Source organism: Nuphar pumila, chromosome 5, assembly GCF_984573655.1.
Source record: "Nuphar pumila chromosome 5, dmNupPumi1.hap1.1, whole genome shotgun sequence".
Lineage (NCBI taxonomy): Eukaryota > Viridiplantae > Streptophyta > Magnoliopsida > Nymphaeales > Nymphaeaceae > Nuphar > Nuphar pumila.
In genome coordinates, this window is record NC_143253.1 from 82,678,591 (window position 1) to 82,691,655 (window position 13,065).

Sequence of the window (13,065 nt, forward strand, 5' to 3'; positions counted from 1 at the left end):
GGTAATCATTTCAAAGAGAAATAAGGCAACTCTTTCGACAACGTGAAAGACGAACAAGGAAATCTTTTCGAAGGAAAGTAAGACAACTCAAGGTAATCCTTTCAAAGAGAAATAAAACAACTCTTTCGATAACGCGAATGATGAACAAGGCGATTCAAATGATCAGTGTGATTCTTTCGACAACGTGAAAGACAAATAAGGCAATCCAAAGGAGCAAAGCAATTCTTTCAACAATGTGAAAGATGAATAAGGCAATCCAAAAAAGTAGGACGATTCTTTCGACAACGCGAAAGATGAATAAGGCAATCTAGAGGAGCAAGGTGATTCAAAGGAACATGGTGATTCTTTCGACAATGCGAAAGACGAATAAGGCGATCCAAAGGAGCAGGGTGATCATGCATATAATTAGGGTTTATTTCATATTAAAATATGCATGATTTCATGAGAAAACGTATTAAAAACTCAAATTTATGTTAATTTCGAGTAAATGTGTTAAAAAAAAATAGAAAATGCTTGAAAATTAGTTTTATTTTGCAATTTAGTGTGTATATTAGTAATTGTCATTAATACAGAAGGTCTAATTATTGAAATAATGAAAAAATAGAGTTATAATAGATTTAGTAGAGGTTTTTACAAAACATAGGGTAATTGAGGTATTTTGTAAATAGTTTTTTTAGTAGAGGTTGTAAAATGGAAATGTCAAAAATAAGAGGTGCTTTGGAAATTTTCTATCAAAATTCTTTAAAAGCCATACGTAAGAGGGAAAATGTGTCTTCCCCCTTTGCCAAAACCCTCTCTTCTTCCTCTTCCTCTCCACCTCTCCTTACCTCTTCTTCCCTCTTCCTCTCCACCTCTCCTTACCTCTTCTTCCCCTTCTCCCTCTTTCTCTCTTCTTCCCTTTTTCCGATGGAGCTAATCAATCTGGCGATGGCGTGAGGGTGGAAGGCCACCTCTCCTCTAACCCCTCAAGTTACAGTAAGTTCTTCTTCTTCTTTCTGAATGTTTATTCTTTGCATTGTTTGATTTTTGGCTGATCAACAATGTGGAAAAGATAAAAAAAAAATAAAAAATAAAGAAAACATAAAAAGAAAGAAAATAAAAAAATAAACATATGCAAAGGAGTTCCGGCGACTGACAAAGCTCTGTCGAAATATTTTTTCTGATGAATAGTTTTGATAAATACTTCCTTGCATTAATTTTTGATCAAAATATTGATCTGGATCTGCTGGAATAATTTCTGCATATCGATTATCTGAATCAATAGAACTTTGTTTCTAAAGAAGGATCGATCACCTGGATCGATCAAAATTTCTCGTGAATGTTTTTTTTTTCTTCGGAAATCTGTAATAAGCCAACGGAGACCTCTGATTCACGATCATTCTTCTGGCAAGGTATACTTGTATCAGCTGTGGAATCATGATTGCTAATCATGATTCACTGTGAAGCTGCCATAATCCCTCTGCTCTCCGATTGGATTTAAAAAAAACAAAAACAAAACAAAACGAAAATCATCTCCTGTGAAGCTGCCGGAATTCACTATGCTTCGTCGGAATTCATTTTTTTTCATCATACAAATCAGTTTCATGGTGGAATGGTTTAATTGCCTAATTTTTGGATTGAATATCAAATTTCAATCGATTGATTACTATTTGATTTATGTCAAATGTCTGAATTTTTGAAGTTTTGATTGGTTGTTTTTTAATTTTGGTAAGTTCACAAGTGACATCCGACTCTTGTAAATAACGATCGATCATATGGATCGATTGAATTAAAGTGTTTCATTTTCCTGTTTCTTTCATTCTTTAAATTCCTGTTTTTACATTACAGTCATTTTCCTGTTTAACGTTGATTTTCCTCTTTTCTGGAATTTTTAATGTCGTATTTTACATTCAGTTTTTCTCCATTTTTTTATTCGGTAATTTTCTGCTTTTCACCTTCCAAGTTCATGTTTTGTTTTGTTTCTTTAGTTTGCTAAGTTTCCTGTCTTGTGTTACATGTATTTTCTATTTTTAATGCATTAATTTCATGCATTTTTTATTTCATTTCATTGTTCTTCTGTTTTTCAACACATTAATTTTCTGTTTTTCATACTTTAATATCCTGAATTCATTAAATTTCTGCCTATCACTTGTTAGATTTTTGTGTGTTAATTTCGTGTTTGTTGCTTTCATTTTCCTGTTTTTTTTTTTTTTGTATTGCTCGATCAGTTAATTTCCTGTTATGTTTTTATTCAGTTTTCCTGTTGTCAATTCAGCAAATTCTTATTTGATTCATTGTCTGATTTCCTGTATTTCTGATTTCCTTTACTGAACTCAATTTTGTCTTCATCGCAAATTCCCGTTTCCTTCATCCATTGAAATCCTTGTTTCTTCATTCAATACTTTACTGTATTTTCTGTTTTGCATTCAATTTTTCCAGTTTTTCATTCAGCAATTGTTCCTGTGTCTTCATTCTTTGTTTGTTTTGTAGAATTCCTGTTTGTGCATTCCTGATTTTCCTATTTCATCATTATATGCATTCTTGTGTCCTTCATTAAAATTTCTGCTTCTTTTTCTTCATCTTCTAATTTCCTGTATTGCTTTACATTCTCGTTTCTAGTTTTTAAAGTCAATTTCCTGTTTTTCATTCTTTAAGTTTCAGTTTTTAACATTCATTTTCTGTTAATTCATTTCCTGTTTTTGTTAACTCTTTGTGTTTTTTTTACAAGTTTCATTTCCTGTGTTAATTAGGTGTAATTGTTAGATTGTCTGATTAGTTAAATAAATCAATTTATTCAATATTAGATAATGAAATTTACTTAGTTGTAATTGATTACTTAGTTGTTTTTTTTTATATATTCCTTCTAGTCTTAGAATTAATTAGTTAATTGTCATTAGTTCAATATAGAATTAATTGTCATTAGATTCCTTTCATGATATCCTTCAGAATTTTTTTTAGTAGTATAATTTGTTTAGCACAATTTCTATTTCTATCTCTTATACTGCTTGTGTTTCTTTTGACTTGTGCAAGATCACACAGGTGTGGAGCGAAAGCGATCAAGTGACACAGAGGCACAAGAGTAGAAGATTTTTGCTTTTATTTTAGAATTAGGAATTTAATTCTGGGTTTGTAAATAATGTCTTTTATGCCCTCTGTGTAGGGTATTCATTTGTTATAATAAGTAGTTAATTAGATTTCTTTTTTAAAACTATTTTTCATTTTGGCAATAAAGATTAGTTAGTTGCTTGTTTGAATAGGAAATATTTCTGTTCCCTGAGTTCGACCCGGTCTTATCCACTAGCGAGAACCAGTTTTTATTATTTGATGTCTGGTTTTCACATGTTCTTCATTTAAAAATCTTTTCAAAACTACAACAAATTTAAAAATAGACATCACAGAGCGATTCTTTCGACAATACGAAAGACAAATAAGGTGATCCAAAGGAGCAGGGCGATTCTTTCGACAACGCGAAAGACAAATAAGGCGATCCAAAGGAGCAGAGCGATTCTTTCGACAACACAAAAGACGACAAAGGCTATCCTTTTAGAGAAAATTGAGGGGAATCTTTCAACAACGCGAAAGGTGACAAAGGCTATTGCTGTCTTTTTGAAATCTGTTGTAGTTTTGAAAGATTTTTAAATAAAGAACATGTGAAAACCAGACATCAAATAATAAACATTGGTTCTCAGTAGCGGATGAGACTGGGTCGAACTCAGGGAATGGGAATACTTCGTATTCAGACAAACAATTAAACTATTTCTTTATTGCCAAAATGGAGAAAAAGTACGAAAGAAGAAATCTAATTAACTACTTATTACAATAAATGAATGCCCTACGCAGAGGGCGTAAAAGACATTATTTACAAACCCAATTAAATGCCTAAATTCTAAAATAAAAGTAAAAATCTTCTATCTTCATATACTTTGTGTCACGTATGCACTTGAGCTACACTTATGTGCTATCTTGCACGAATCAAGCAAACACGAGCAATACACGAGAAAGAAATAGAAATTATGCTAAACTGACCAAATGCTAAAAATTATGCAAGAAATCTAAATGACAATTTCAAATGAAAAATGAATTCTAATTAAATCTAACTAACTAATTACTAATTACCAACTAATTAAACCAAACGTATTTTACTTAACTAACACTAACTAATGATTCAGGTAACTCAATTAACAACTAATACCTAGTTAACAAAATAGGAAATACAAGGATGAACAAGCAGGAATTCAGAATAACAAAAGAACAGGGAATGCGATGAAAAAGAAAACTGGAAAATTTGAGATGAACAAACAGGAATTTAAAACTGCATTATGTAAAAATAGGAAATTATAGAAAAAAAATTATAGGAAATTCAGGAATTAATCAAATAAGAAATTCGAAAAAACATGAAAACAAGATATGAAAAACAAACTGGAAATGACTTGTAAAAACAAACAAAGTAGAAACCGTAATGTAAAGCAAAAACAGAATTGAAATGAAAAAAAAAACTTATTAAAATGAAAAACAGAAATTTTGGAAAATAGCAATGCAAGTGAAAATTATGTTCTTACATAAACTAAAAGAGTAAATGCTTAAGGAATTCAAACAGGAAATTAACACAGGAATTTCAATGAACAAAAACAAGAAATCAGGGAACTTACTTAATGTAATATAAATGAAAAAAAAACAAGAACTATAACATCTGTAAAACAAGAAAACATATTTAACTAACATCTATATGGAAAACTCAGAAGATAGCATCTAATTATCAGAAGTCGGATTATGCTCAGAAATCAGATAGTCTAAAACCAATAGACTCCGATCAATGCTGGAACTTAGTGAATCAGGTGATCACATTGATTCTTCTCACAAATCAACATTAATCTAATGATCAGATTAACGCATTATTTAGTTCAAATGCTCCAGATCATCGCTGAAACCTTCATGCAGATCGCTATCGATTGCCAAAAAAATATATTCAGTAAATCACAATTCGATCAATCGATCAGATTTCACAATTTATTCTGATAATGTTGATACTAACATGCAATGACTTCAAAATGCAGATATTCACCATGGAAATCAGACATTCTATATGCAGATTAAAGGGATTAGATGCGAATGCTGCTTTAAAAACAGAGTTGAAGTTAATGAAACCGTGAAAGCAAATAATGATGATGTTGTTACAGAAATAAAAAATTTATATGCTAACTCAGAAAACCAGAGAAAAGATTTAAGAAGAAGAGAAGAAGATGAAGAAGAAGAAGAAGAAGCATAAGAAGAAGAAGAATCTGAAGAACTTACCGTGAACCGGAGGGATTAGAGGAGAGCGGCCTTGTAAGACCCAAGGTTTTTCTAAAAAAAATCTGTCTGATATAAGACGGAAATTCATAATGTGTTGCATATATATATATATGTATGTATTGTTGTGCTTCCATGACGGAAATTCCTTGTGTGACTGTAAGAATTTCTCGTAAATTATGAGTACTTGACTACATGAGACCTTAAATCACGTAAGTACAATATATGTGATAGAAGAGAAAGATTCTGGATGAATTAAGTCCTAAAAATTTCAAGTTAAATTCATAATAGATATATTTAGTTTGTCGCCGAATTTGGGACTTATACGACGGAAAAAAACCATCAGTGCATGTCAATTACTGAAATTGCATATCGATAGTACGTGGGTCGTAACGAGAGCATTCTCGCAAACGATGGAAAATGTTTCAAAGGAGATTTGAACATTATATGGCAATTCAGATTTTGAAAATGAAAATATGATGTGATAAAGTTGATTTTTATTTAAAATCATTAAATAAGCATTGTACGTAATATTTAATTATTGTTTTGGATCTGGGATCCGACTAGAGGTGGCCCAAACCCATTGGGCGACAACCAATATGAACGGTGGTGGCCATGAGGACCGGCTGGTCAAGGAGTTGACCAGTCTGGGCAGTGGCATGGAGGTAATACTCCAAGGGTTGATCTTTGAATGCATTTATTCGAAATCAACTTTTTAGAAAATATGATCAACACAAGGGTTGATCTTTGAATGTAATGATTCGAAATCAACTTTTTAGAAAATATGATCAACGCAAGGGTTGATCTTTGAATGTAATGATTTGAAATCAACTTTTTAGAAAATATGATCAACATAAGGGTTGATCTTTGAATGTAATGATTCAAAACCATCTTTTTAGAAAATGTGATCAACACAAGGGTTGATCTTTGAATGTAATGATTTGAAACCCACTTTTTAGAAAATATGATCAACACAAGGGTTGATCTTTGAATGCGATGATTCAAAATCAATTTTTAGAAAATATGATCAACACAAGGGTTGATCTTTGAATGTAATGATTCAAAGTCAATTTTTGGAAAATATGATCAACACAAGGGTTGATCTTTGAATGTAATAATTCAAAATCAATTTTCAGAAAATATGTGTTATCATCGCAAAATTTTAACTTTTGCAAATCAAACTGACCTTTGAAAAAGTTTTTGAAAATAACTCGCCTCCGTTTTTAAAATGCGGGAAAATTCCGTAGAATGGGACTCGCCTGTCGGTACGAGGTTCAACCGTTCCTGCCACCTTTAACAGGGGTAATTAAACCAAGGATCAATCTTATGCTCTGCTCTATTCAACTTGTCTAAATCATATTCTAATTTCTAAATGCACATAGAATCAGGCATGTGCTATGAATTTTCAGAAAATGCACATTTTTAAAACATGATGTTTGCTTTGAATGATTGAAATATTTAGAATAGGTATCACATGGAAAATCGTGAATTGGGATTTGAAATATACTTCTGAGAGAAATAAAAATCGATTTTGAGAAATTCTTGACATTTGGTGAAAATCGACTCTGAGAGACTTGGTTTCTCTGAATTCAAACTTTGAAATTGAAATTCTAACTTAGAAAATTTGAATTTGGAACTTGGGAAATATTTGAAATATCATTGAAATTCAATGTCTTTGGGAAAATCGATTTTGCTATAAGACTTAGGAGATTTTGAGGAATTCAATTTCCTTGACTTGGATTTTGAATTGGAGTTGACAAATGCATGAAATGAATGAATATGGATTTGAGGAATTGAGAAATACTTTTTGTATTTTTGAAAAATGCAGTGCATTTTGAAGTTAGCCTAAGAGTGTAGGCTGAATGTGGCTAATGTGAAGATTATAAATCTGAGTATCATTCGTATTCTGACTATGGCCATAAATATGAATTCCACCAAGTTTATAAACTTCATAAAAGCTAGTGCATGTGCCATTCGTGTAGACCATGGTGAATTTGTAAAAATATGCATGAATCATCATCCATCACACATTAACATTATTTAAAAAAATAAACTATATGCAATGCAACCTAAGCTAAACAGGAAATGTAAATTCTTATTCCAAAGTTTAATTACAAATTACATCACTATTGAAATTTAGATACATGAAAAATAAAGTCTTCAATGTACCTGCAAAACTAGAAAACTTGGTTAATGAATATATGTTGGCTTTTCTAGATTTATCCAATAATATCAGGAAATTATTGGATTTTGCTAGATATAAGCCTCTTCCTTGATTCCCTTAAATAAAAATGATAAAGTATGAAATAAAATTGAATAAATATGAAAGAGAAGATATGGAATTTCGAAATTGGGGTCAAAATGACCAAAATACCCCTAATAACAAGACTATGGCCTTGAAATTAGGGTTTTTAGAAAGATATTTTGATAAAATGCAAATTTTGAAATTTGAATGGAATAAACCCAAACCAAATATGCTATGACATGATTAAAAATATGAAATTAGGGTTAAGGATTTCGAAATTTAGGTCAAATGACCAAATTGCCCCCGATAGCAAGACTATGGCCTTGAAATCAGGGTTTTCAAAAAGAGATTTTGGTAAAAACTTAGGTTTTATGCACTAAATGAAATCAAATGAGCACAAAGTTAAACCTAAAGTATCCTAAGATGCTTATAAACATAATAAAACCCTAAAAATATATGCTTATGCACGAAAATCCAATAATATCACAAAAACTGTGATTTTAGCAGTGTTTTTGGATCTTTCAGGAACCCGGTTTTACAATTTGCTTGATTCAGCCATCAAATGGATTCCAAAATCCATAAAAATTGGTACCTGCACTTTTTATAACCCTAATGTCGAATTGGAATTATAACAATAATTTTTTGACATTGAATTAATCCGAAAATTGCATTAAACCCTAAAAATATGTTATTTTTGACCTAATTCACCAACCAGTTTCAATCCAAGACCTGAATCAGGGGCAAATCTACATGGAAATTTATGAAATTTTACAGATACTAACTAAGAAGAAAAACAGAGATTTCCCAATTTACAGATTGGAAAAATCATCTCCGGTTAGGGAGAAAACCTTCCGGCAATCTGAGCTAAAATATATCACTGTTAACAGGGATTAAAACAGCTATTCCAGATTGAAAATACAGGCATAAATAGCAATTCTAAACAAAAGTTTCTGAAATTTTAATGGTGAACAGTAGACAGAAAAATAATAATACTCACTTTTTACAGATCTAAAATCGGATCTGTGGTTTGGGATTTATGACTAACACAAGTCTGATTAGAATTTTGGTAAACCCTAACGAGCTTTAAATTTAAAAACAGATTCTCTAAAAGGGGAAAAATATTAAACAATGATAAAAAAATCCATGTGAATCCATAGCACTTTACAGATCTAAAATCGGATATAAGATGAGAGAAATATCATAACAGCAAGTTACCTTCTTGATTTTAACCACGATTTTAAAGCTTTAAAAACCCGATTTGATGTCTGATTTTTTTGACAGGGTTCCCAAGATCCAAAACCTCTGATTTTTCTACAGTAACTCAATAACTCATGCATGCACCACATATAAAAAAATCAAAAATAAACAGTGAGAACTTCAATCCGAACTAACATCATCTTTACTGTTCTAAACCTAAAACACACAGAAATTTAAGAAACTTGACAAACCATGCATTAACTAATGTAAATTAATAAAATAAACCATAAAACAGTAAATAAAAATTATTTTTATGCTGTAGAACGTAAAACAAACATAAATAAACCATGAAAATAAATTAAAAACAGGGAATCAATGGCTGGAATTTGATATCACCTTTAAAACATAGATTTAACCCATTAAAAGGGGTAAATCATATATTTTATTGGTTAATAATGCAAAGAATCATGTTAAAATCAATTCTAATGGATTAAAATCTCTGTAAATAATCCAAAACAGGGTTAGATCACCTTCTTGGATCGTTCTTGCTGATTCTTGATGGTTCTTGAGGTTGAATCCATGGTTTAATCCATGAAGGGGATGACACCAATGGCTAAAATTGATTTAAAACATGAAAAAGTATTAAATAAAACTAAAAAATATTTAAAATTTTACCTTGGTGCTTGCAGCTGCAATGGAGGAAGGTGGAGGTGCTGGAGAGGAGAGAGAGAGGCCACGAAAATTTGAGAGAAAAGAGCCCTCCTTTTGGCCCCCCTTAGGTCCCTTTTTATAGTTTTTCAAAAAGTCACTTAATTAGGGTTAATTAAGAGGTTTTTCATTTTTTAGGACTCTTTCTAATAAATCCACTAAAGGCAACGATTTTTTGTGGTTTTCTAACTTAGGTGGGACTCTAATTAATCCCTAATTAGCCCCTAACTAAACCTAGAAAACCCCCAAATGTGATGCCACTTGGCATCTTTCACATTTGGGTTTTTAAAACACCTTTAAAAACATTTAAAAACACTAGTTTTAAAAACTAATTTTCAAAATGAGTTTTCAAAATGGTTTTGACTCTTCTAAACCTCTAACACTAACCAAGACATCAACTAACCCTAGTCTAGCCCTGACTTACTCGAATATGGCGCCACCCCGAGTGGGCCCTACTTGAGTTTTTCAAAAAAAACGATTTTAAAACTTGAAATTGAAGGAGTTTTCAAAAGGATTTTCAAAAGTAATCTTAAAATTAGAATTTTTGAAATGGCATAAGGTCCTAACTGAGTTAGAATTCCTCTGGATATGGTGCCAACTGAGTGGGCCCACATCGAATTTTGAACATTTTTGAAATAAACACTGAAAATGGCTTTAAAAAAGGGTTAAAATTGACATTTGAAATTCAAGATCTTTGAAAATAGGGTCTCAAGCGAACTGGAACTCCGGGTTAGAGTCCTGAACCCTTAGGACTCTGAGATTTTAGATTTTAAAAGCCAAATGAAAGAATTTTCAAAAGATTTTATCAAGAAATGATGAAATAAGTTAGAAAACACAGTCAGGGTTAGACTCTCAACTCGACCGAACTCTAAAATAGAATCCTGAACTAACTGGACTCTATAAAATGACCTAAATTTCGAAAACAAACGAAAAAGATTGAGAATGGAAGTAAAACAGACTTAAAAACCAGACTTCTGACCGGATTAGGACTCTGAGACAAGAGTCTTGATCGGACTGAAACTTTCAAAAATTTGAGAAATTTGATGAATAGAGGCATTCAGAAGCGACACCATCTAAATGGGTCTCATCTGTGAATTAAAATCGATTAAAGTTTGAATTTGAAAGGAATCCAGATTGTTTTCTGAGAAAATATTTCGAAATATAAAGTCCTGGGGTTGGAAAATGACAAAGTATTGAATAAAAACCGAGGTTTTGAAATTGATTTTGAAATAAAGCTTTAAAATTCAAATCTGGATTGAATGTTTTGAAATAGGAGTGCTGGATCTCGAAGATGAGATGTAATGACATGCAATGCTATGCAGAATACGTGCAATGACATGCAATGATCTGTGATGACTTATGAAATGGACAAACACTGGATGAGGGTGAAAATTTGGGGTGTTTACAGATGCCCCTCTTTGTTGCTAAGCCGGTTGAAAGCCGAGCTTAGTGACAAAGAAAACACACCAAATTTGGATCATAAAAATGCCCCAGTTAGATGAATCTGACTGGGTATGAAAGAATTAGTTCAAGTGATGATGATAGATATGAAATGGGGAATAAGGAGAAAATTTTATTTCAAAAATAAGTGAGATTCAGGTTTTGCCCTTAACCTGGATGGGACAGAAAATACCTCATGTAGAAACGAAGCTCAGGTTTGACCCTTAACCTGACCGGAAAATGAAAATGGAATACCTCATCAAATGAGGCTCAGGTTTGTACCCTTGACCTGATTGGGTGGAAAATGGAATACCTCATCAAAGGAGGCTCAGGTTTGTACCCTTAACCTGATCGGGCGGAAAATGAAATACCTCATCAAAGGAGGCTCAGGTTTGTACCCTTAACCTGATCGGGTGGAAAATGAAATACCTCATCAAAGGAGGCTCAGGTTTGTACCCTTAACCTGATTGGGCAGAAAATGGACGGAATCCTCGAAAGAAGAGACCGTGATAGAACCTTCGGATTTTCGCACAATGAATCCGATAGGGGTTTTGCAAAAGGAAGGAAATTGGGGTCCCTAAAGTTTGAAAAGGGATTGATTTTGGGCGCCTCATTGCTGAGACTAATTAACTTTTGAAATTGCCTTTTGCTGGAATTGGTGGCTTAACCTCAAGCCGAAATTGGACTGTCTATGGTGGGACAGTGGGGACACAGGGAAGTGTGCGAATCTGAGAGCCCGTGCGCTCAGATTATACCAAAGAAGGGAAGAAATCTTGAAAACTCCCGTTATCAAGTCCTAAAAGGGATAACAACTGATGTCAGGATGTGCCAAAGATGAACCTCAAGCTCTCGCTTCACGCCAGGATAGCTAGAAAATATTGTCAAAATGTTGAAAATTATTGTTGATTCAAAATAATTGAAAGTGATGCACATTGTTTTGAAAGTATTCCCTCTTTTCTACCTGAAGTATTACCTCCGACTGAGCTTAACTCCGTAGAATCAAGATTCGAATTCAAATTGCTTGCGATTGGCTTTCTTTCAAGGAAGCTATCAATTTCCTTGATATAGACGAGAAAGAAAATATTCTTGATATTGCGAGAGCTATTGGTGAAAGAATATTGATAAAAAAATTTCACAAAATTAAAGAAGATTCTTGATAGATTCGACAGTCTGATATCCTGGGATTCTTTTCTCATGATGATCTTTCTGCACTCTCTTTTTTTTTTTTTAGCAGATTGGAGCTCTCTTGGATTTTTTGGGAATTACATCATCCTTCATTTTGGAGATGTCCTGACTTTTCTCTCTTTTTTTTTTTTCTTGGGAAGGGTACATCACAAACTCTCTCATCTCAGAGATGTTCCGATCCTTCTTTTCTCTCAGGGATTATCTTGATAGTTATTGGCTTATTGGTTGGGAATCTCTTGATGATAGCTAGAATCAAATATCTTTTAGGGTTTGTCGGTAGGCTCATCACACTCGCCTTCATCTCGACGGTGATCTGAACTTTCCCTGGAAGGATCCGTCACAAACTCCGTCATCTTGGAGATGATCCAAATCTTCTTTGGCCTCGGGGGTCGACTCGCTTAATTCGCCTTCATCTTGACGACAATTGAGAGATCCCTTTTGCAGATATTTAACTGTAGCTTAGGTGATTGAGGAGATATGAAAATTGAGTGGATTTTTTTGTATCACCCAGGATATTTCGACTGCTTTATTTTTCAAGAAAGGTCTTTAAAAATGTGCCATTAACTGCGATCAATATCAATCACTCATGGCTTTGCAACAACATTGAATTCTCTTTGCTGGCCATATCGCGGATTTATTCTTCATCCTTTTGGTTGGCCAATAGAAAGATTTTGAACTTTGAATCCTTTTTCACAAAAGCTTTGTCCTTTCGGAAGTAATACTAAAGGTATTCTGAGGTACAATTTTATGCAGTAAAGATTTTGAGATCAACAACTATTTTTCATGACAAACTGGCAAAATATTCCTGAAATCCTTGGTGAAAGAAATCACTTGAGATCTAAATGACACATCCGTGGATAGATTCTCCTCTCCTTTCCCCAAAGGAGAGACTCAGAAATTGGAAATAGGATATTGGATGACCTGGAGATCAAAATTGTGATTTGGTCTACTGGAAGCGACATGGGTTCTGTAGGGATTCATCCTAAGAATGACATTGGTTCAATTGAGAATGACATTGGTTC